At 38.1% G+C, this 24,915-nt stretch overlaps 1 protein-coding gene across 6 annotated transcripts in view; it reads left to right on the plus strand.

Moving 5' to 3' along the window:
• The window catches only part of Pde4d (phosphodiesterase 4D), a 1,337,035-nt gene that overhangs the window by 139,149 nt on the left and 1,172,971 nt on the right, over nucleotides 1–24,915 (plus strand). The window lies entirely within an intron of this gene.

Genomic DNA, 24,915 nt, shown 5'->3' on the forward strand with positions numbered 1-24,915 from the left:
AGTTCTGAGCGAAACACCCGCAGATCCTTTTTAGAGAGCAAGAATCTCATTTAGGGAAGTTCATAATTGAGCTAGTAAAGGGTAAACATCAGGTTTCAAGTCTTGGTGATATCTGATTGTAAAAGCCAAGGTTTTCCCCTTGTGAATGAAACCCACAGTACCACATCTCCCTGCCTCTAAGGAAAAAGGACATGAATAATGATGGAGAGATAAAAGGAGAAATGAAATGAAAACAATGGATATTTATTAAGCTCCAATAACTGCCAGGCATTGGATCAGGGATTGTGAGCACATAGTTTAAGTCCCATAGCTTCATGAGGTAAGAAAGAAACATTCTCACTTTTTGGTTAAAAAAAAACTTGAGACCAACAGAGGTTGGTTAACTGGCACTTGGTCACACAGGTTTTAAGTGGCAGATGAACCTCAAACTCACATTTCAGTGATTAAGGGTTTTAGGGAGAAGGAACATGTCTTCTTCTGAGGCTGAGAGAAGAATGAAATGATAAGGAGCCCAGGGAACCTGCAGGTGCTCACCCTGCAGGATCTTGTGTTTCCTGCTGAAAGGGCCAGGGCAGCTTATCAGAGGAAGTGGGTCAGATTGGAAATTGAAGAAAAGAGAGGTTGCTCACCAGGGAGACCTGCTAGGAGATGGAGACATGAAGGAGAATTGGTGGACAGTGATAAAGGCCGCAGATGGTAAGACCTTGGGTGGAATAAGTGTGTGCACCCTTGGTTCTTACCCCAACATCCCTTAGAGTTGGTAACCAGAGAGGAGTTGAGTGACTAGGACTGGCCATTGGCTTGGTAAAAGTTGAACAGCTAAAGAAAGATGGGCAGCTCAATCTCATTAGTCACCAGGAAATGCAAATGAAACCCACAGTACCACACTGATACCATTCCGCATTCATCAGAATGGAAAAAGTGGGGAAAAAAAAGATAATACCAGAATGTGAGAATGTGAGGTAGCTGGGACACTCTTAGACTTCTTGTGGGGTGTAATTTGGTAGATTCACTTTGGAAAACGGTTTTTAGTATCTCCGAATTTGAACATATATAATAACTTACAGCCTTGCAATTCCATTCCTAGGATAATGCCCAGTGGAAAAATGTACATTCGTGCACCAAAACACTGTGTAAGAACACATATTGTGTAGCGGTACTATTTGATTCTGCAACCTGTACACTCCGAAAAATGAGAAATTATACCCCATCAGATTCAAATGTATGATATGTCAAGATCATTGTATTGTCATGTGTAACTAATTAAAACAAATAAAAAAATAAAATTCAAAAAAAAAAAAAGAAAACAACTCACCAATTTATGATGTAGTCACAAAATGAAACTCTCTCTTGCAATAGGGAGGAATAGGCCAAATCACAACATGGATGAATCCCCAAAATACAATGTTGAGTGAGGAAGTCACACACAAAGGAAGACACACTATGTGATTTGATTTATGTAAAGCTTAGAAACAGACCTCTGATGTTAGAAGTCAAGGTTCTGGTTACCTTCTAGGGAAGAAGGTAGTGGAAACAGGACACAAAGGGGCTTCAGAGTATTGCAGTGTTCTAAATTTTAAAATTGTGTTGCCTGAGTATGTTCACTTTGTGAAAATCCACTATGCTTATAATGTGCATGTATTATTGGGGCATTAAAAGGAAAAAGAGGGCTGGGGCTGTAGCTCAGGGGTAGAGCGCTTGCCTTGCATATGTGAGGCCTTGGTTTCCATCCTCAGCATCACATAAAAATAAATAAAATAAAATACAGGTGTTGTGTCCATCTACAACTATATATATATATATATATATATATATATATATATTTTTTTTTTTTTTTTTTTTTTTTTTTTTTAAAAAGAGGGAAAAGAGCAATGGCTGAATGGGAGTCTAGAATCAAGTCAGGGCAGTGAAGAAATTGCTGACAGGTGCAGCCAGGAAAAGGCACTGAAATATTAAACATGTTTCCAATTATAGTGGGTAAAGGGGGGCCTGGGGGAAATTAGGGACACAATGGTTATGACAGAAGAGGGAGAATCACCACATATCAGAGGACGTAGAGTAGCATCTTGTTATGACAAAGTCCACCATGTAGCTGTCATAGGATGAAAGATAAAATATCATCAGTCGCAGGGCTGTATCCATTCATGATATAGAAGATAGCAAAGGTCATCTTTATAATTCAGCATGGGAAGGAGTTGGTTGTTTAACTCAGGTGAATGTGGAGTAGACCCTGGCAGCTCATTTGTTGTTTAACTTTGCCTGCTTACTGGGCACTAGAGTTCTGTGCAAGGACACTTAAACCTGTAGTATCATATTAAGAAATCATGTGCAGTGTAAACAAAGCTTTTGCTACATCTCTGAGCTTGAACATGGCTTCTAGTCTGTGGTCTCCTAGCAAGAGAAATATAGCAGGTAGCAGATAATGTAAACAGCTTAGTTCCCTGGGTGGCTTTAAAGGGAAGGAGACAGTTTAATCTTCCTTATATATGCACAAAAACGTCCCCCTCTCTCTCATACACACACACAGAACACTACATTTGGGAACCTTGCCTTAGCAATAAATATTGGCTACTTAAGCATCTTGGTTAAAATAGAAAAAACCAGTTGTCTTATGAATCAGAGGTTAAAACAATGTTCTTAGAGGATTAATTTCTAAGATTGCTTTCCAAATATCATGGCTGACCAAGTCTTAGCAGTCATTATTAATAAGAATGGTGAAAATTAAGGTGAAGTTTGCATTTTCTTTCTTCTTATTGCTTCCTTCTCTTCTGGGTTGATTTGTATTCTTGGTTTTCCTTCCACATTGCTTATCTTTCTCAAATCTCATGAAGATAATTTCTAAATAAGTTTCCTATATAATTTTCCCTTGGTTCCAGAGATTCTGTTGAATGCAGTCTTTGACATATTATTATGACACCTCTAACATTATACAGCACATATCAAGGCGAATTTATAATTGAACATGCAAATTGAGACCTTTGAGAATAAGAAAAGGTGCTAATAATAATTATGTTAGGGAAACAGGGATGAACCAGTGCTATCTTGGCAAACTGGGATGTGTGGTTACTCTGTCCAGAAGCCTCCTAGACAAGAATCAACCTGTGAAGGCTCTGTTCTGTTGGAGGCTGCTTTCTTGGGACTGAGTCATTCCCAGGCTCAGTTTGCTTATTTATTTGGCTCAATCTCTCTCTGTAGTAGATCTTGCAGGGGACTTTTTTTTTTTTTGGTGGTGGTGGTGGGTATTGGGAATTGAACTCAGGGGCACTGGACCAATGAGCCCCCCACTCCCATGTCCTGCCACCCTATTTTGTATTTATTTAGAGACAGGGTCTCACTGAGTTGCTCAACCCCTTGCTTTTGCTGAGGCTGACTTTGAATTTGCTATCCTCCTGCCTCAGCCTCCTGAGCTGCTAAGATTATAAGCTTGTGGCCACTGTACCCAGCTGCAGGGGATCTTTAGTTTAGCATTTTATAGGGAACATTCATTGAAAAACATAGAACCATCACTAGGAGTGAGAACCATAGGCTTAATTACAAAGACATCTGAGGATGCTACATGACAAGTTTTGAGTATCACTTTCTACTTCTTCCCTGCTAAAAGCCTAGTGAGAACCCACATGTGAGCCTGTCTCACAGAATAGCTTCTGGTCTGATGTTTCTTGTCATCCATGTTGACTTCATGTTCACTTCTTTCTGCAACTCAGGCCCTTAATCTTACATCATTCTCTTCTGACTCTGGTCTGTGCTGGAGTATGACTTTATCCCTTGGGACGTCATGAGTATGAGCAGGCAAGTCTCAGACTCGAGGATGTTTTGTTGTTGTTTGAATGGCCTGGGTAAGAGGTCCTGGTAACACGGCCTACAGTATGCTTGCTATTTCTCACTTATCCCTAGGCCTGGCTCCTGCAGCCCTGTTTCCACTCTACCCCATCCTGCCTGCCTCCTGTCGGGGCTCTCTGGTCAGATGGTTCACTGTCTCCTATACACTCCATTCTCAACCACGGGTGTTGTTGGAAATTGTAGGAGCTTAATCACTACCTCATCTTCCTGTGGGCTCTGGACTGATGAGAAGAAAAGACAGGAGTCCGATGAGGATCACCATTTCTTCTTGAACGCCCCACTTTCTATATGGTGAGGGGCCCACTGACTTCCCTCTGTCTCCATTTTTATTGAACTTCCCTCCTTAGTCAAAAACGAGCAGCAGGACCTTCCCCATCTGACTTTAAATCAAGAGAACAGAAGGACACCTGTGCTTTCAGGATCATGTTCAGGGTGGATGGAAAAGTGAAGAAGACGATGTAAGAGGAGAAAGAGAAAGGCATGGGAAGAGAGGGAGGAAAGAGGACAGATGAGTGGAGAGGGAGAGGGAGAAAATGAGGTTCCTGTAATCTAAACACAGAGTGGAAAAGAGAGGGGGGCGGGCAAGAAAAAAGGAGAGGCAGCCAGTGCCATGGCTGGGTAATGGGCATGTAATTGATCTCTTCCAGCAAACAATTCCCTCCTTGACCTATGACAGAAAATGAATGAATAATGGAGTGAATGAGAGCTTCCTCCTCAATTCCAACAGGTGTTGGTGTTAATTCCTGCTTGGTATGTTGAGGTAAGATTGTGCACATTAGGAGCTAAATCTTAATCTGAGCATGCCCCTGGCTCCTATGTCCTGCCACCCTCCCTTTTTTTTCCAACACAGGCTATGATGTTGCCCGTGAAACTTTGCTAAGGACATTCTGAGCGGACAATTGCCAGAATGCTCCTATTCAGACTTCTCATAAGCTCCTATGCGCAGTGTGCTAGAGGCTGCAATGACCTGGACAACAGCAATGCCTCTCTAACATCACCACCAAGGAACATGGAGCCACATCTTTGTCACCTGTCAAGTGCAGAACATTAGCCCTGAGTGTGCAGGAGGAGGGTACTAGACTTCCTCTTTTAGACAAAGAGAGCTTTATTATTATTGTTGTGGATATTATTTTATAAAAAGAATAATTTTGTGAGCATGATGGAGGACCATTCTTTGAAATATTTGCAGCTTAGATAAAACCAGGGAATGGTGAAGGATCAAAAGTGTTTCAAAGAAGCAGAATGAATCTCTTTCTCCATATTGCTTCTTTCATACTCACTGTCTATAAGATCTGAAAAAGAATTCTCAGTGGTGGCATACATAATTCAAAAGCACTTTCTCTGGAGAGGACAGGGATTTCTTTTCCTCGTTTTAGGGCAGGGCAGGACAGGGCAGCTATTTTAGTCCAAGTGGAAGCACAAGGTCATGCATGTCATGGGGGGCATAGCCCTGGTGATTTCCTCCAAAAGTCAAAGGGGCACTTGACATGCGTACTTCAGTGGGCTGAGGAAAAATCAATTTGGTGTTAATGCTTATCCTTAAAATTCAAATAGCGTAGAAGACTATAATGACAAGCATTCTGAGCCAGGAAATCAGGCCTCCCACTGAAAGCCCAGATCAACCAGGTCTCGGGAGATGGGAGAAGCATGAAATTGAACGGTGAGATAGAACAGGAGAAATTACAGGTCAGTGAGACTGGGCCACCTTATTGAAACCCATATCCATTAAGGAGTAGGAAAGATGACATGAACTGGGCTTTTTAGGTGGGGAAAAAAAGAAAGAAAATATAGTTTCAATGTTTCCACTTGATGTAGAAAACTTATTGACATAGAAATTATTGTGAATTTACTTTGTACTCCAATAAACTAGAAATTGGCTTTCCAAATAGTTTGTGTACTACCCATCTTGGCAGTATGCACATGAAGGAAGAATGATCTTGGAGATTAAAAACACTAGTTGGGGCCTGGATTTAATTTTCACCTCTCTTGGTCTGGTATGACATGCACTTATTTCCCTTTTTCAAAGGTTCTAGAATCTGTTCTATCTGAGAGATTAAAACTCCAATAACAAGCAAAAAACATCCAAGTCTTCATGTCCTTTTAATCTTCTGTCAGATGTGTCCCGAATTTCATGTGGATATTTATTTCATTTGAATTATGATTGACATCTCCTTCCAGGGCTATGCTGCTGCATATATTTGGGCAGATTATTCACTGAATGAGTGAGTGATGTGGAAAGGCAGCCACATTCTGCTTACCAAGCTGTGTGATGTGATGAGTCAGTCCTCAGGAAGAGGCATCTCCTTCTGTTTTACCCAAAGGGGCTCAAAGAGCTAGCGAGTAGCCTGGATTGCCATTAAAAACGCTGGCAGTATGACCACCCTGAGATGTACCTGATATAGTGCTTTCTGCACATGGTGATTCTGTAAGTGCTTCTGATGAAGGTCCTAGTTACACTGCAATTCAATAGGGGCATTCTTTGCCCTTCATTCCAACTGCCCTGTGGTTGATATAATAGCAGTATTCATCATTTGGAGATATTTGGTGCATATTCTGATACTGTATACTTTTTTTTTTTAAAAAAATTATTAGTTCTAATCAGTTATACATGACAGCAGAAAGCTCTTTCATTCATTGTACACAAATGGAGCAGAATTTTTCACTTCTCTGGTTGTGTGCCCAGAGTAGAGTCACACCGTTCATGCAATCATACATATACCTATCCACCACTTTTCCTACCTCTTTTCTCCCTGTTCCCTTCCCTTTGCCCCATTCAAATTTCCTCCCCTCACTCATCAGAGAAAACATTTGGTCCCTGGATTTTTGAGATTGGCTTATTTCTTTTAGCATGATATTCTCCAACTTACTTCCATTCATTTACTTGCAAATATCATAATTTTATTCTCTTTTAATGCTGAGTTATATTTCATGGTGTATACATACCACAGTTTCTTTATCCATTCATCTACTAAAGGGCATCTAGGTTTCTTCCACAGTTTAGCTATTACAAATTGTGTTGCTATAAATACTGCAGTGTCTGTGTCACTGTAGTAAGCTGATTTTAAGTCTTCAGGGTATAGACTAAGGACGGGGATAGCTGGGTCAAATGGTGGTTTCATTTCAAGTTTTCTAAGGAATCTCTATACTGATTTCAAGATTGGTTGTGCCAGTTTACAATCCCACCAGCAATGTATGAGTGTGCCTTTCCCCCCACATCCTCATCAATACTGATTGTTGCTTGTATTCTTGAAAAATGCCATTCTGACTGGAGTGAGATAAAAAAAAGTAGGCCCAAATCTTCATCATGTTGGATTGGGCCCTGACTTTCTTAACAAGACTCCTAAAGTGCAAAAAATAAAAGTAAAGAATCAATAAATGGGATGGATTCAGCTTCTTCTCAGCAAAAGAAACAATCATCGAGGTGAACAGAGATCCTACGTTTTGGGAGCAAATTTTTGCCACAGGCACATCAGATAGAGCATCATTAATCTCCAGAATATATAAAGAACTCACAAAACTTAACACCAAAGAAAACAAACAACCCAATCAATAAATGGGCTAAGGAGCTGAACACACACTTCTCATAAGAAGATATATTATTCATCAACAAATATATGAAAAAATGTTCAATATCTCTATTCATTAGAGCAATGATATTGCATAATTTTGGAGGAAATTTACTTTAAGGAAAATGTTCCCAAATTACTTGGTGATCCACAAATAAACACAAAGAACTTAGATATACAAACTCTGGGAAGTGGAAGAAAAGCCTATTACCTGCATGCACAAAGGAAAAACGGGTGAGAAGGCATTCCCTGTCTGGGAAGGTGCTGTGGGCTCCTTTCCCATTCAGCTCCTCAAGTTCTGACTCTCCTTTTGGTGAAGAGCAGGCATAAATGGCAGGATGTAGAGTTCTAGAAATGTCCATATTCTTAGCCTCAGTCATTTAAATCTACTGCTTCTCCATTTGATTCTTCTGAGAACTATAAAGTTATAGAAGTGATGGAACCTCAGCCTGCTCAGTGCAAGAGTACCTACTACACCACTTCACTGTCCAAAGAAACTTGGTACTGTGAGGCTTAATTTGGATTCATCCATCTGTCCATCCATTTGTCCACACCTTTACACACCTATCTATCCTGACTGACTTGGTCAAGCAGGTATTGTAAGGGAATGATGCAAAGCGGTATTTAAAAACCCAATAGAGTAGGGTCTTGGGAACTCGAGGGTTTCCCTATCTATATAGAGAGGCCACTTTTCAATTTCAGAGAATTATTATCTTGCAGAAAGACAAACATTCTGATCCAGGGGTAAGGTGGGGGAGTCCAGATTTCTGAATTTTTCTAAAGTATCTGAAATTCAAGTGAAACTTCCCTACTATTAAACATTGGCAGTCAATTTAAAGGTTGAAAAAAACACTATGCTAACATTGCAAGACTTGTCCTCATGATTATCCCTAAGCGTGGCAATTGTTTCGGCCACTTTGGGATTGAGTGTCCACTTATGACCGCTGCTATAGACTATATCCATGCCCTTAGGTGTGTACTCCTATATAATCTTAAAATTGAGAGGAAAGCTTCTCTACTTTTAATGAGTTTTAAAGGAGGGTCATCTTCTACTTGTCTATCTTTGGAGAATTAAATGGCTACATTCACTTGTATCATGCAGACTAAACATTGCTGCTATTCATTTTATGAAAGTTATTATTTTCTGAAGCAAATCTGTCAAAACTTTTCACTTTTCAATGTGGTCCTTCATGGGCCTCCCAAAGGGTTTAGGATCAGCAGTGAAGAGAGAGGGATGGAAACAAAACTTATATTTCTGCTTCTTGGGAACAGATCTCTTTTATGTATGCTGGTTTCAAGAGTAGGGATTATATAAAGCAAGGAACTTTAATCTAAATTTCTAATAATAAGGAACTTTTTGATATAAATGCCACTTGTTTTAATGTTTGAGCACTAATGGCTCTCTGCCAAGTAAAAAACAAATTTGGGCAAATTTTGATTAAGTTGGCATCTTGCAGAACTGAAGCATGCACAGTTCATAAAGTTTTTCTTTTTTGCTTGAGGAAAAAAAAATGACATTTTACTGATTCCATGTAAGAAAACCTGTTAAAGTTTTATGAAAGACTACTAGGATCAGAATGAAATGTCATAAAATTCTAAAGTAGCTTCTAATAGCATTTAATAGCTAATATTTTATAATATATTTTAATACAAATAATTCAATATTTTATATTAGAGCTGGTTATTCTTTCAATGTCTTAGCAAAGAAATTCTGTGAAGACCCATGGAATTGCTAAGCCAGTGATGATAAAGCCTGTTGTATTTCTATTTTCAGTTTCCTCTTCTGTTCATTCTTCACAGAGTAGTTGGTAATCTCTGGTAGATCCTGGCTTGGTAAAATAAGAATTCAGGGAATACCTCAATAGCATACTCTGCTTGGGTCCTTCTGGGTGTGCTGGGGACCAGCAAATATGATCTTTAATGTCCTGAAGAAAACCCAGAAGTCTAGCATTCTGGACTCCAAGCTCAGGACAATCCCTGTGCTTTCCAGACAGAACTGGTAAAACTAGCTTTCAGTTATCAAAGTTGAGGAGTTGAGGAGTCTGACCAGTTTCTCCAGGCTTTTGGAATGATATTAGCATATTTCTAACTTAGCCTTATTTTTCAACTTCATATTCATCAGTGGCTTCTCACTGGATTTTCAATATAACCCTAGATCTTTACCTTGAACCACGCAGGTCTCCTTGACTTGGCTTCCATCTTCTTCTTCACCCTTGTTCCCAGCTCTACTGGCTACCTTCCTCTTCTTTACATGGGCTGAGTTCTTTCTCATTCCCAGTTTTTTGTTGGTTTTCTTTTGGATCTTGAGTCATTCTTGACCTCCTTGGAGAGGTCTCCTTGACCCCACATCTACTATCATTCACTCCCATCACCTTATTTTCTTTTCTTTGCAGCACTTATTTGAGCTTATTTATTATTTGCTTATCATCAAAATGGAAGCCTTTTGAGAGAAGGACTTTCTCTGTTATACTTTATTGCCAATCTTCAGAATCTAGGACAATGCCTGGATGAAGTCCATCCTCAAGAGCATTTGTTGTATGAATTGCTATTTGCCACTGTTTGGTGTCTTTACCTTCAATCTCTTCTACTCTTGATTGGAATATGATTTTATTATTTGGCAGGAATGATGGAGAATGATGTTATAGTGGAATGATGAAATAGGAAAAGATGGGGCTGGTGGGATAATCTACATGATTTGAGCAGGAAATCATAAGTATGGCCTCAAAACAGGAAGCAAATCTATCCTACTCAAAACTCAGGCTGTGACAGAGCTTCACAGTAGATGTAATTGTGTAAGTCATGTATACCCAACGTTTTATCTTCATAATTCTAACAAGAATGGAAAGGCAGATGACATTTTTACAGACTATTAAATAAATGTAGTTGACTTCAAGTTTGCTTGGAGTCTGTCGGCTGGCTGATATGAGCTGTTCCAGTAGAAGGAGGGGAAAATATATTCAAGATGATAAGCAACTAATGATAGAGTTAAACAACTACTCACTGTTTAAAACTAATAATTATTTAAAAAGGGATCTTCCTCCTACTACTCTGTAATGTTTCATATATTTGTTTATGAATAGCTTATCAGGGACCAAGGTCATCAGAATTAATCTTTAAACATTAAGCAGAAGTAAAATAATATTTCTTATTTGTATCCTAAGCCATGCCAGTCAGGAGATATTTCATGGAGATGATGAGAGTTTTTTTTTTTTTTTTACTGGCTTAATAGTAACTTTATTTATTTATTTTTAAAAAATTTTAAATGATTTCTATTTGAAATAAATTACAGCAGAATGCATTACAATTCTTATTGCACATATACAACACAATTTTTCATATCTCTGGTTGTACATAAAGTATGTTCACACCAATTCGTGTCTTCATACATGTACTTTGGATAATGATGCCCATCACATTCCACATTCCCTGCTAACCACCTGCCCCTTCCCCTACCCTCTCACCCCTCTGCCCTATGATGAGAGTTTTTTAACTAACATAGTAAATAATCTATTAAGACTTAAACCTCATCAGTCATCATCCTTATTGTTATCACATGGCAGAAAGTGTGAAATTCCATTAAATGCTATTTCTTGACAGAAAAATATGAAATCCTTATAAATATAGGTGGAAATTCATAGGTCTCCAAAAGATGATGGCTCATCTGATTCGGTCCATCTCAGGACTTGAAGCAAAAGAGCAAAATGGGTTAAATGTTTTTCATCAACAAGTTTTGATCAGACCATAAGAGTGGATCAAAGAGGGCAGTTGGGCCCAAACCAATTTTTTTGGTTTATTTCACATCCATGGAGAGATTTAGATGTAATCTCCTTAAAAAGAACATGTATTGCTTTTCTGTGGGATCCAAATTGCCTTTTCTCCTTTCTGTTCCCAGAACTGATTACAATTTTCTTCAGGAAAAGAAGTTTAAATTCTTGTGGAATTAATAAGTGGGTTACAGTAAAGGTATTAACAGGGAGAGAGTAGGACATATAGTGTTGGATATAGGTGGAAAAAATCAGTAACTATGAGTCTTGGCTGTGACATAGTCCTAGTTCATTGCTACTTCATGGAAGTCTCAGAGTTTTGGAGTTTTATTCACTTATCAGTTAGTATAGGACAAGATGTGCTGCTATAATAGTGGGTTAAACAAAAGATGTTTATTTCTTGCTCATGCTATATGTCCACTGTGGAACAGATGAGTGATTTCCTTCTCAGTGCCACTCAGGGACATAGATTGATGGAGAAGACACCATTTTGAATTTTGTCAATTATCATACTGAGGGGAAAATGAACTCTAAAGATCTTACCCTCAGCGGTTAAATGAGTTAATTCAGAAATGGCACATGGTACTTTAACTCAAAACTCACTGAATAGAACTCACGGGCCTGGTCCCACACCACCACAAGGCAGGGCAGTAAGCGTAATTGTGAACAGAAATAATGACATTCACTTAGTATTTGCCTTCTTGTTTTGGGGACAGATTGAATTATAATTTTATTCTTAGTATATTTTGCATCAATGTTTGATTGTTTTGCCAACATAAATTGACAACCTACTACGCACTCAGTTACTATACTAAATACTACATTGCATTGTTTTACTGAGTTATTAGCATCACTCACTTAGCTAACCTCAGGAATGTGTATATTTTAGTCTTTGCAGAGAAGGTTTTTGTTGAAGTTTATTCACTTTGTAGGATATTGGTGAGCATTACAGGTGATATTTTCAGAGTTCCTAGTACTGATAGTAGGGATGTTGATAATGATATTTATGATAAAATAATTTTGGCTCAGTCAACAGTGTACTTAACCAGTGCTTACTTGACAGTTAGTCATGGAGTCATGTTTGCCTCCTGAAGTTTTCCATTCATTTTCCTACTATGACCCCTGGAGCTGGAATACTCAAATGGGGTTTAGTCTCCATGATAACAAGAGCTCAGATCCCAGCCACACATGTTATAGCATCTGGGAGAAGAGTGGGTGACTTGGTACAGTCCCTGTGAGATGTCTGCCCAGGTGTAGTGTTAGAAATGAATGATGGTACCAGCTAGGTATACCCCCTCAACTCCTGTTTTCTGTTCTTGGTCCCTTGGTGATTGAGGTTGGCTCTCTTAGCTTTCTCCTCCCCTGTTCATAGGGATTCCCTTCTGCCAACAATAGCCTTATTTTTCCTTCCCCTAGAAAAACACCTGATGTGGGTGGTGGTGGTCAGTCTGTTCTGCACCATTGCTGTGATAGAGGATGAGGCTTCTGGGTGAAGACTGTAGGTATCTTCTCATGTAACACTCTCTTAGCTGCCTCCAGAAACAACTACACCACTTCAGTTAAGTGTGGTTTTCCCAAATTAATATAAGTCAACATAAGACTGATTGAAGATTTTTTTTTCAGCATAGACCCAAGTTTACAGCATAGACCCAGCTTCAAGTTGGGCAGCATCTTACAGCTTCGTTTGAGAAGAAAAGATATGAGTATCTTTGAGTATATGTCTGGTTTTATTGTGGATAATCCTGTTTGCTCCTGTTGATTCTGTCCTTTCCCCTGCTCCCAGATCACAGATGGAAACTACTGATGGGGGAGACCTGTCCCTTACCAACAAATCACATCTACATTCTATCCCAACTTGCCCTCTAGTTATCTAAAGGCATTTACAAAACCATGAGAGGGTGAATACCAGGAAAAGACATTCTTGTTACGTAAGAAAATACGTGACTAGAAACATGGGAGAAGGTGTGTATATAGGGGGGAATTAAGTAGGTTGGGAAAGCAAAAAGGTGGCTAAGACAAGGGATATTGTCTACTAGATGACACCACATTGGGACGTGTCAGCTGGATTTATATAAAGATCAGAAGATAGTTTGTTAGATCTATTTTTACTAAAATGATGTCCTTGCAAAAAGGTTTTAAGCTAATATTTTAACAAGTTTTTAGGGAATACGAAATTTCCCTCTTTGTTGCTTTCAGAATGGATTAGAAATAGAAAGTTCTGTCCTTTTGTTTCATTCAAATATTTGTGGGTGAAAATTAACTACTTTTTCCTTAAAAGGCCCACCTTGAAACTCATTTTTCTTTCCCCTGAGATATCTTGTTTTTAATAACAGCACTCTGTTCAGGCTATAGTTTCAGAAATTTTATTTTAGAGCATGATTTTTCCTTACAACTCTTTCGTAACTCAGACATCCCCCATGGAAGACCACAGTGTTTCTTATTTTGGCTTTTAAACTAGAAGCCATTTGAGGACAGAGGCCGCATTTCCGTTCTTGTTATTTCCCAACATAGTGTGCACCCAGGTGAAGTCTTTTGATTGGTTGATTGGATGAACAAATGAATCAAGGAAGAAAAACCCAAATCTCCTGAAAGGAAGAGAATAAAAACCAATTTCTGTTTTTCCTTTTATAGTGAGAAGTCCATCTAAATATCTCATACGATACTATCATAACTATCTTGTTTTCTGATGGTTTGACTTCATTTATTTCTTATTTACTTAAATTTTGGGGAAAATGGCGACAGTTATTTCTTATAATATCTCAAAACTGAAACTTGAATGAAATAGCATATTAAATTATGAAAAAATGAACTCTTATGTTTTTCTGCCAAGGAGCTTTGGCATTTTGCTTGGGTAAATTATGGGGCTGGTTTGGAAGGCTTTGGCTCTGGGATGGCAGATCTCTGTCACCATGGTGACATGGGCAGGGAGAGATGAATGGCTGTCATGCAATGTGCCTTCTGGGTGCAACATACTAACAACAGTGCTGGCGACCACCCAAGGGATACTCCATCAGAATTAGATATTTTCTTGGCTCAATATAATATACCATAATGAGTCTGATATAGTTAACCCAAACAAGATCATTTATCACCCCCTCTACTGGTGCTGGTTAAGGAAATCAAAAGCCAAATGCAGTGATCAGAAAGATGGCTGAAGAAATCAAAGGCAAAATGATGAAGAAAAGAGTATCCATGTTTTGCTTATTTTCTCACTCATTCCCTGGGAATCCACAGCGTGGGAACCTGTTCCACCTCTGTGTGTAACCTATCTTCTCTGGGTTTGGGGAACTACTCCCTTATTACTCCTGGACCCTCACATGCCCAAGCCTGTCAGTCATTGGGAAGCAGACAAGGGAACACCACAATATAGCAGAGGGTTCAATGTGCAGGATCTGTTTCAGACTGCCTGGGTTTAGATCCCTGCTGTCTCACTTACTAGCCAGGCAATTACTAAACCATCAGTGTCCTAGGGTTTTGAGCTCTAAAATGGAGAAAGTAACAAGTTGACTTGTCATGAAGATTGAATGACATGATACAAACTTAGTGCTTGGAATATTGGTATGATTGATAATGTTGGGCCTGGGAGACTGCCTACAGTCTGTGGTAAATGAGCAAGTTAAATGTGCCCGATCAACCACCTAGGTACACAGTGTATAAGGAGCATAAGTTGAAGCAAAACATAATTGTTGTTACTACTTCTACTGTTACTTCTACTGTTGGTGTTATTACCAAGGAGATGTAAAGTATTTCTCTATACACCACAAATCCCTGTGACATATGAGGTGAGTAATATAATCTAAGCCTCTCAATTCCCAGTGCTTGAGTTTATCGAATGTTTCTTTTATCACCTCAACACTATTAAAAGGTAGAAGAAATCAAAAGACAGGAATCTAGTAAAAATTCAAGTAGAAAGGCGCATAAAATTTTACTCTTTGAAATATAATTGGTTTGGCATAAAAAAAATAAGAATCAGGCTTTAGTCCCAGGATGATATAATTTTTTAATGAATTGAAATTTCAGTTAATAGAAAGTTGAATATAAAGATTAGCAAATATGAAAGGAAGGCATGGCATGGGTTATTCATAATAGGTCTTAAAAGACCAATAGTGAATTTTTTTTTTTTTACAAAGACAACTCAGAGAAAACAAGCCAGGCAGTTTAAAAATGAATTCACTGCACAGCTTGAGTCTGCATTCATAAATATAATGGAGTTCAAACAATTACGAAGCAGCAGAGGCATATGTGAAGAGCCTAGTGATGTAAATTATACTTCTGTAAAGCAGGAGCGTGAGGCAATTGGATTCTTGAGGCCCCATCTAACCTGTGGGACAAATCCCCTGCCTCAGATTTCAACTTTCTCCTCTACCACTTCCTCCTCCTCACATGGCTTCTGGTACCCTCTCCTTGCCCGTCTACCTACTTTCCACTGGAATTAAAATCCTTTTCTTTTTTCTATCCCTGTTTCTAGTTACTGTATCATTTTCTTTGCCAAGGTCTCTTTTTCCTAACCCATGAAAGTATTGCTACTAATACCTGTGGGTATCTAGTACCATACATGCAAGCCAGAAATTAGCAAGGCAATAGAGCTTATAGCAGCACTACCAGCCTGGCCATACTCCACTTGCCAATGTGTCAGTTCCCTTGCTTCTTGTCCTTCCAAGCCATGGGGTCCATGGTGATGTGCACTTTTAGTCAAATCTAGTGAATACATCAAACAAATTTAGTGTTAAGGATCAATATCAACACCATATATTCATTCATTTATCATTATTCATTACTATTTTTCCAATAGTAAATGATGAAAGAATGATTTTTTTTTTTAAGTAGGGGAAAAACGGGGGAAACTAGTATATTTCCCCAAAACTAGAAGAAGGTATAAGCCATGGCAAATGGCTTCAAGGAATAATTTTACTCATAGACAGAAATTGGGCTAGTCAGAGAAAAATACAATGTCATGAAAATTCTCATTCAAGAATGCATATGCAGATAATAACATCAATATTTGGATTCCTCAAAATTTATGAATTATATGGAAATAAATACTACAGCACAAAGCAATCTATATAAATATGTAAGAAGTAAGAAAAAATGGAATTTGAAGAAAAGCATCAACAATCTTGATTAGGTAAAATGTTTCATTTTCATCTTGATAATAAAATGTTCAAGATTATTATGAGGCCTGCTCCATAAGCAAATCCAGAGAGCACATGATTGCTCTTTCTTGTTAGTGAGAATGCTGTTAATATTAATGGGAATGGAACACTCAAGATCCTGGGGATTGATAACTCTAGTTCCATTGGTCTGCCATGTGACTCTGATGTCAGCCAGACCAATTAATTTCAGGCCCTCTGGGGTTTCTCCACTCTCTTGGGGGTATTCCCAGTCCCTCTCCGAGGTACCTCCTTAGTTTATAAGAGATGGGGGATAGTAATGATGGGAAGATAGACACCGGTTTTGGATTCCTCTGAGTTGAGAACCAGAAAAAAGGTCTGGGTATAGATAAAGGGAAGTTATAGAGTCCTGGTGTGGGACAATGCCCTGTGCCTGGATTGTCTCAGAGAACTTAGGAGCCAAACTGAATTCTAAGGAGTCAAAGTACTAGTGCTTTGACTTCTGGGTGTACATGACCCCCTGCCAGGAGACTCTGGGAGAGTGGACTATTATCACCCAGCTGTTCAGTTGTGTAGTCGATTATCCTTGCTGGTAATGAAAAGATTTTCAAGATCCAAGTTGGACAAAGAGAGGTGCCTAGCATTCTCCTCCACCACAAGAATGATTGGATAGCTGCATTTTGAGGTGAGGGACTGTGGGAGAACATGGGAATCAGCAAAAAGAGACTGGGACCTTATAAGATTCAGGAATCTGGGATGACAGCTGAGTAAGACAAACAAAATATACTGGCTCCCCTGATGGGGTCAGGTTGAAAGTTGAGTCCCAGCAAACTCTTTCAGTTCAGATACTAGCAATGCTGGCTGCTGGGAAGTTTCATAATGTCCTCAGGCTCTCAGCCCATTTAGATAGCAATCTGAAATCTCCACAGAAGCATTGCTTTGGGAAAAGATCTCAGATCATCTCCCAGCAAACCTCCAGGGTGCTGTAGCCAGGAGCCATCTTGAGAAATTAACTATTGTCTGAGTTTGGACTGCTCTGTAGGTCAGCAACCCAAACATACTCCCATCTCTGCAACTCCACATATGTTCTAATGCCCTGACTTGGGGATGGCTTCCTAGGCAACCCAACTTGGCCCAGTGGAGTAACTGTGACTTAAGCCTCTGGATGCCTGGTCCTGTAGGGCATGCGAGTTGTGACATAGAGGGGAGTGGAGAAAGCAGGAGATCAGAGTGTTTGCGCTATGAGACCAAGGGTGTGGCCAGCTGCACAAGGACTTACATCAGTGTCAGAACTGAAGGCAGGCTCCTGCGTGGTTCTGCCACCCCTACCCCCTTTACTACACTCAGGCATCTGTTACTGTCACAATGGGGAGGGAACATCAATGTTTCACCTGTTATTCTGCCCTTTGGGGTGCACTGAAGTGGCCTTGAGCAACTCTGTGGCTATCATCCTGCACTTGGGTGCTCATGGCTGGGGGTGAGGGCCAGTGCAGCTTTCTGGGCTCTGGATAAGTTCCTACTCCCTGCAGGCACTATCACTGAAGCATCAGACAGTAATACCATGGTTCCTACTGTCACCCCTGCAACTGTCACCCCTGCAACACTTTCATCAATGGACAGATATTTCAGATTAAAAAATCAACAAAGAAACATTAGCTTCACCAGATGCCTATTATTGACAGGGTAGGGAAAGAATGCCTTCATTCTGCTGCTGTCCTACTTACGGGAATGTGCTGAGGGACCCTGAATAACTCCATGGCTCTAACTGTTGCTGTCCCCCTAGTTCACAGTTCAGCTGAAGGAGTTGGGAGGAGAAAATCATAAGTTCCAACTATTATCCCAGCTCCAGGTGCACATGGCCAAAGAAAGCTAAGAGGAACTTTGCCCAGTATTAGCTGCAAGTGAAGTCCCACTTCCAGGTGTTCACTGCCACTGGCTGAGAGGAATACTATGGTTCCTGCTGCTGCCTCTCCCCTGTACTTTTGTCTGAGATGCATTGAATGCCACAAAGTGGGTACTGTGATTTCCACCACTGTCTTTACCCATGCAGTATATGAACTGTACTACTAACTGGTCAGAGGTGCTTCAGGCCCCTCACCATTGCTGAAGGTCATTGCTAGCAGCAGAGTCAACAACAATCTTGTCTGCAGAAACCCCTATCACCTGAAAGGACTACAATTTCTATTGCAGGAGTAGCCACATAATAAGCATCCCCACTGCTGTCTGCACTACACTTGCCTAAATTGGTAAAGAGTCCCCATTCTTGAGTAACCCAGGAAACAGTAGGTCTCTCTGATTCATTCATGGTGTGCACTGGGCCCAAGGTCATTAGTCACAGCCAAAGAAGCCATAGGCAAAGTATGTTATAGTGCCCATCTGGAAATAAATCTAACATTGCATAACAAGTAGACACCCAAAAAACACTTCAGAAGAAGGTCTTCTACATGGAAGTGCTAGAGATATCTGATCTACCAGATGCACAAAGCTCAACATAGGAACACAATAAATCTGAAAGGAAAAAAAGTAATATGACACCAACAGAATATAATAATTCTCTAGCAACAGATTCCAAGCAAATTTTAATGGATGAAATGCCTGATAAGGAATTTTTTTAATGATTATTATAAAGCTCACTGAAATCTAAGAGAATACAGATAAGCATTTTTTTTTGTACTAGGGATGAACCCAGAGGCACACAATTGAGCCACATCTGCAGCCTTTAAAAAAATTATTCTAATTTGTTATACAGGATGGCAGAATGCAATTCATTACATATAAAGTACAATTTTTCAAGTCACTGATTGTTCACAAAGTATTTTCACACCATTTGTGTCTTCATCCATGTACTTAGGTAATGATGTCTAACTTATTCCACCATCATTCCTACCCCCTTGCTCCTTCCTTCCCCTCCCTCCCCTTTGTCCTATAAAAAATTCCTCCATTCCTCCCATGCTCACCTCCACCCCCAATTGCCATTATGAGTCAGCATCCTCATATCAAAGAAAACATTCAGCCTTTGTTTTGGGGTGGGGGGTTGGCTTGCTTCACTTAGCATTATATTCTTCAACTCCATCCATTTACCTGCAAATGCCATGATTTTATTCTCTTTTAATGCTGAGTAATGTTCCATTGTGTATATATACCAAAGTTTCCCTATCCATTCATCTACTGAAGGGCATCTGGGTTGGTTCCACAATTTTGCTATTGTAAATTGTGCTGCTATAAACATTGATTTAGCTGTGTCCCTGTAGTATGCTGTTTTTAAGTCCTCTGGGTATAGACTGAGGAGTGGGATAACTGGGTCAAATGGTGGTTCCATTCCCAGTTTTTCAAGGAATCTCCATACTGCTTTACAGATTGGCTGCACCAATTTGCAGTCCCACCAGCAATGTATGAGTATGCTTTTCCCCCACATCCTCGCCAACACTTATTGTTGTTTGTATTCTTGATAGCTGCCATTCTGACTGGAGTGAGATGAAATCTTAGTATAGCTTTGATTTGCATTTCACTAATTCTGCAGCCCTTTTTAATTTTTTATTTTGAGACAGGGTCTCACTAAGTTGCTGAGGATCTCACTAAGTTCTTGGGATTATAGGTGTTTGCCACTGTGTCTCACTAATATAAACATTTAAATAAAATTAGGAAGACAACAAAGGATATGAATAGAAATTTAGTGAAGAGAGATTTTGAAAAAGAATAAACAGAAATCTTGAAAATAAAGAGTAAATCAAATAAAAATATAGTTTGAAAGCCTCAACAATGGAATAGATCAAGGAAAAGAAAATATCTGGACTCAAAGATAGATCTTTTGCAATATCCCAGTCAGAAGGAGTGGGGAGGGTGAGGGATAAAGAGAGAATAAAAAGAAGAGAGGACTAGAAAGGAAGGAGGAGAGAAAAGAGGAGAGAAGAAGCAAGTGAGCATTTGAGACCTTTGGGATGCCAATAAATGAACAAATGTTTGCAGTTTTGGAATAGTTTATGAAGGTGAGGGGAAGAAAGTTAATGGCATAGAAAAACTCTTCAATTAAATAATTAATTTATTATTAAGAAAACTTCCCTAATCTTGAGAAAAATGTAAATATCCATACACAGGAGGCTTTATAGGACCCTCTATAGACAAGGACAAAAAAGATCTTCTCAATGCATATTACACTATCAACATTATAAGACAAAAAAATTCTGTAATCTGTAAGAGAAAATTACCAAGTCACATTTAAGGCTATCCTCATTAGACTAGTAGCAGATTTCTCATCAGAAACCTTATAGCTCAAGAAGGGATAGAATGGCATATTCCAAGTCCTGAAACAAAATAACTGTTGACCCATAATTCTATACTCAGCAAGGTTATCCTTTATAAATGAAGAATAAATAGTCCTTTCAAGACAAGTAAAAACTGAGGGAATTTATAACCACCAGCCCAGTCATACAAAATATGCTTAAGGGAATCCCTATACTCATAAGTGAAAAATAACAATCATCATGATAGCATATGAAAATATAAATCAATATAAATAAATATAAAGCAGAACACAAAAGAGAACAGAACACAAAAGAGAACAGAACACAAGAAAGCAAACATTAGCTACTCAGTAAATCATCAAACCACAAAGATGAACAAGAGGGAAAGAAAAGAACGATAATTAGTTAATACAATCCAAAGAAAATCAATAGCAGTTAAGTTTTTACCTATCAATAATAACCTTGCGTGTTATTACACAGATCAAATATTTCCATTCAAAGAAATAAACTGACTAAATGGATAAAAACAAACAAAAAACCCCAACAATGTGCTGCCTACAAGAAACTCATTTCATCACTAATGCTGCACACAAACTGAAATTGATAGGTTGGAAAATGATATTTCAAGCAAATGGGATTCTAAGGTGAGCAGGATTAGTAATCCTCATATGTAACAAAGGAGACTTCAACCTGAAAACTAAGAAGAGACAAGAAGGCACTATGTAACAATCAAGGAACCAATTCAATTAAAAGATGTAATGATTGTAAATCTGTATACACCTGTTGGAGTACCTATTTTCACAAAACAAACATGAATAGACCTAAAGGGAGAGAGAGACTCCAATACAACAATAGTGAGGCACTCCTACATCCCACTTTCCTCAATGGACAGATATTTCAGATAAAAAAAATCAACAAAGAAACATTAGAATTAAACTATACAATGGATCAAATAGACTTAATAGATATAGAGCATTCCATTCAACAACTACATTCTCTTCATCAGCACATGGAACTTTCCCCAGAGCAGACTATGCATTAGACTAAAAAATGAGTCTTAATGAATTTTTAAAAATTGAAATTTTATCCTGTATCTTTTCTGATCTCAGTGGTATAAAATTGGGGTTCAATAATAAAAGAAGTTTTTAGGAATTATACAAATACATGGAGACTGAACAAGGGGTCATTGATGAAATCAAAGGGGAATTTAAAACTTTCCTGAAGCAAATGAAAATGGGAACACAACATACTGAAACTTGTGTGATACAGTAAAAGCAGTACTGTGAGAAGTTTATAGCCATGTTTACCTAAAAAAAGACGAAACATTTCAAATAAACAAACTAATGATGCATCTCAAAGATTAGGGAAAGGCAAAGTTAATGAAACAAAAGAAACACAAAGATAAGAATAGAAATAAATGAAATATATACATAAAATATAAAAGATCAATCACACACTAAATTAACTTGGTTTTTGAAAACATTTTTTTTTTTGGCCAGACTAACAACAACAACAACAACAAGACATGAAAGTCAATACCACAGAAATACAGGAGATCATTACGAGTTATAATGAAAAACCACATGCTCACAAAAGACCTAGAAGACATGAACAAATTTCTGGACACATATGACCTAAAAAAATTGAATACTGAGGACATAAAAAAACCTGAAGGGATCAATAATAAGTAATGGTATCGAATCAGTAATAAAATCTCCCAAAGGGAAGTATAAGACTCAATGGCTTCACTGCTGAATTTTATCACACTTTTAAAGAATTAATACCAATTCTTTTCAAATTACACCAAAAATTAAAAGGGAGGGATCCCTTTCAAACTCATTTTGTGAAGCCAACATTACCCTTTACCAAAACCAACAACAACCAAAAAAACCTATAGGTCAATATTCTTGGTACTATAACATGCAAAGTTTCTCAACAAAATATTAGCAAATCAAATTCACATTACATAAAAAAGATCATTTTTTCATGACCAAGTTGGTTTTATCCCAGGGGCCCAAGGATGGTTGAACATATGCAAATCAGCAAATGTAAAACATCACATCACAGAATGAACAATAAAAATCATATGATCATTTCAATAGAACGAGAAAAAGCATTGATGAAATTCAGCATCTCTTCATGATAAGAACCTCAAACAAGTTAAGTATAGAAGGATCATATCTCAACCTAATAAATATTATATGTGACCAACTCATGGCCAACATCATATTAAAAGGAAAAAAAAAGCTAGAAGCATTTTCTTTAAGATCAGGAACAAGGATCTTATACAAGGATTACTTGCCGGGTAACAGAATAATTATCTGCTATCAATGCTCATATTCAGTACACTGCTAGAAGTTTCATCCAGAGGTATTAAGTGAGAAAAAGAAATAAAGCCATTCAAATAAGATAGGAAGAATTTAAACTATCCCTGTTTCCAGATGATATGCTTCTATATATACAAAAATTTAGACTCTACCAAAAGACCTTAGAATTGTTAAATTCAGTTACATTCACAGTATACAAACTAAACATATAAAAATCAGTAGCTTTTCTATATACTAATAATAAATTTGCTAATAAGAAATTAATGAATGCAATCCCATTCATAATAACTACAAAAATCAGAACACCCCCCCCAAAAAAACCCTAAGAATATCTTAACCAAAAAGTGAAAAAACCTCTATAATGAGAATGACAACACTCTGATGAAAGAAATTGAAGAGGACACAAAAACAATCGAGAACCTTCCCATGTTTATTGATTGGAAGAAATAATATTGTTAAAATGTATGTAGCTCACAAGGTGATTTACAAATTTAATGCAATCCCCATTTCCAATAACATCATTCATAGAATTATAAAAGATAATCATAAAATTCATATAGAAGCCTAAAAGACCCGGAATGTCCCAAGTTATCTTGAGCAAAAAGAAGAAAGTTGAAGCCATCACTGTACCTGATTTCAAGACATGCTTCATAACCATAGTAACCAAAATGGCATGGTATTGGCCTAAAAGTAGACAAACTAGTGGAATATAATAGAGATCCCAGAAATAACCTAAGCATCTTCAGTCCACTGATTCTCAACAAAGTTTCCTAAACATATATTGGAGAGGAGCAGATTCTTCAATAATGGTGCTATGAAAACTAAATATTCACATGCAGAAAATTGAAACTAGATCTCTCTTTCTATGTACAAAAGTCAACTCAAAATGAATCAAAGACCTGAATGTATGACCTTAAATTCTGAAACTATCATATGAAAACATAGAGTATACAAACACTTAAGACATTAGCACAAGCTATGATTTTCTGGATAGGATTTCAAACACACAGGGTAAAAAAGCAAAATAAATAAATAAGTGGAATTATATCAAAACTGAAAACACTTCTGCATAGCAAAAGAAATAATCAACAGAGTGAAGAGACATCCTACAGAATGGGGGAAAACATTTGCCTACTATTTATCTGAGAGAGGGTTAATTCCTAGAATATGTAGGGAACTCAAAAATCTTAACAACAGGAAAAAAAACCTCGCAAGTAATCCAATTAAAAATGGGCATGTGATCTGAATACACACTTCTCAAAAGAAGAAATATAAATAACCAATAAATAATGAATCCTTAGCCATCAGGGAAATACAAATCAAAACTACAATGAGATACTATCTCACCTCAGTTAGAATGGCTATTTTATTAAATATATTTTTTATTTGTTCTAATTAGTTTTACATTACACTAGAATGTATTTTGACACAGCATACATAATGGAGTACAACTTCTCATTTGTGTGGTTGTACATGGTGCAGAGTTACACAGGTCATGTAATCATATGTACATAGGTAATAATGTCTGATTCATTCTATTATCATTTCTACTCCATCCCTCTCCCTCTCACTCACCTCTGTCTAGTCCAAAATACCTCTATTCTTCCCCAACTCCTTGTTATGAATTAGCATTCACGTATCAGTGTTAATTAGTTTTCTATGGGAATAGTAATCACAATTTATAGTTCTTATCACCAGTACTGCCTTGTCTACATGATTTATTCCAAAACTGGGTATATAGAAGAGTGGGTTCTGCTCAACCAGCAGACTAATTAGTTGTCAAACTCCTGTTTTTCTCAGTGATTTAGCATAGGGCATATTTATTGCAGTGTCCAACAGAATGAAATGAGTGTCCTGGAATATTTACTCAATGACATATGACATCTCAGCATTGGTCTGAAAACCAGTTCACAGTGTTTAATAGTGTGCCTTGGCATTTTCTATATTGCACTTTGCTCCTTGCATGTTTACTTCGTATTATTGTTATGTTTGGAATAAATGTGGCCAGTGCTATTTAGATAGTGATTTTTTACAGTCAACTGGAGGGGGGTGAGGTTGCTGATTTA

This window comes from Ictidomys tridecemlineatus, chromosome 1, assembly GCF_052094955.1.
Source record: "Ictidomys tridecemlineatus isolate mIctTri1 chromosome 1, mIctTri1.hap1, whole genome shotgun sequence".
NCBI lineage: Eukaryota > Metazoa > Chordata > Mammalia > Rodentia > Sciuridae > Ictidomys > Ictidomys tridecemlineatus.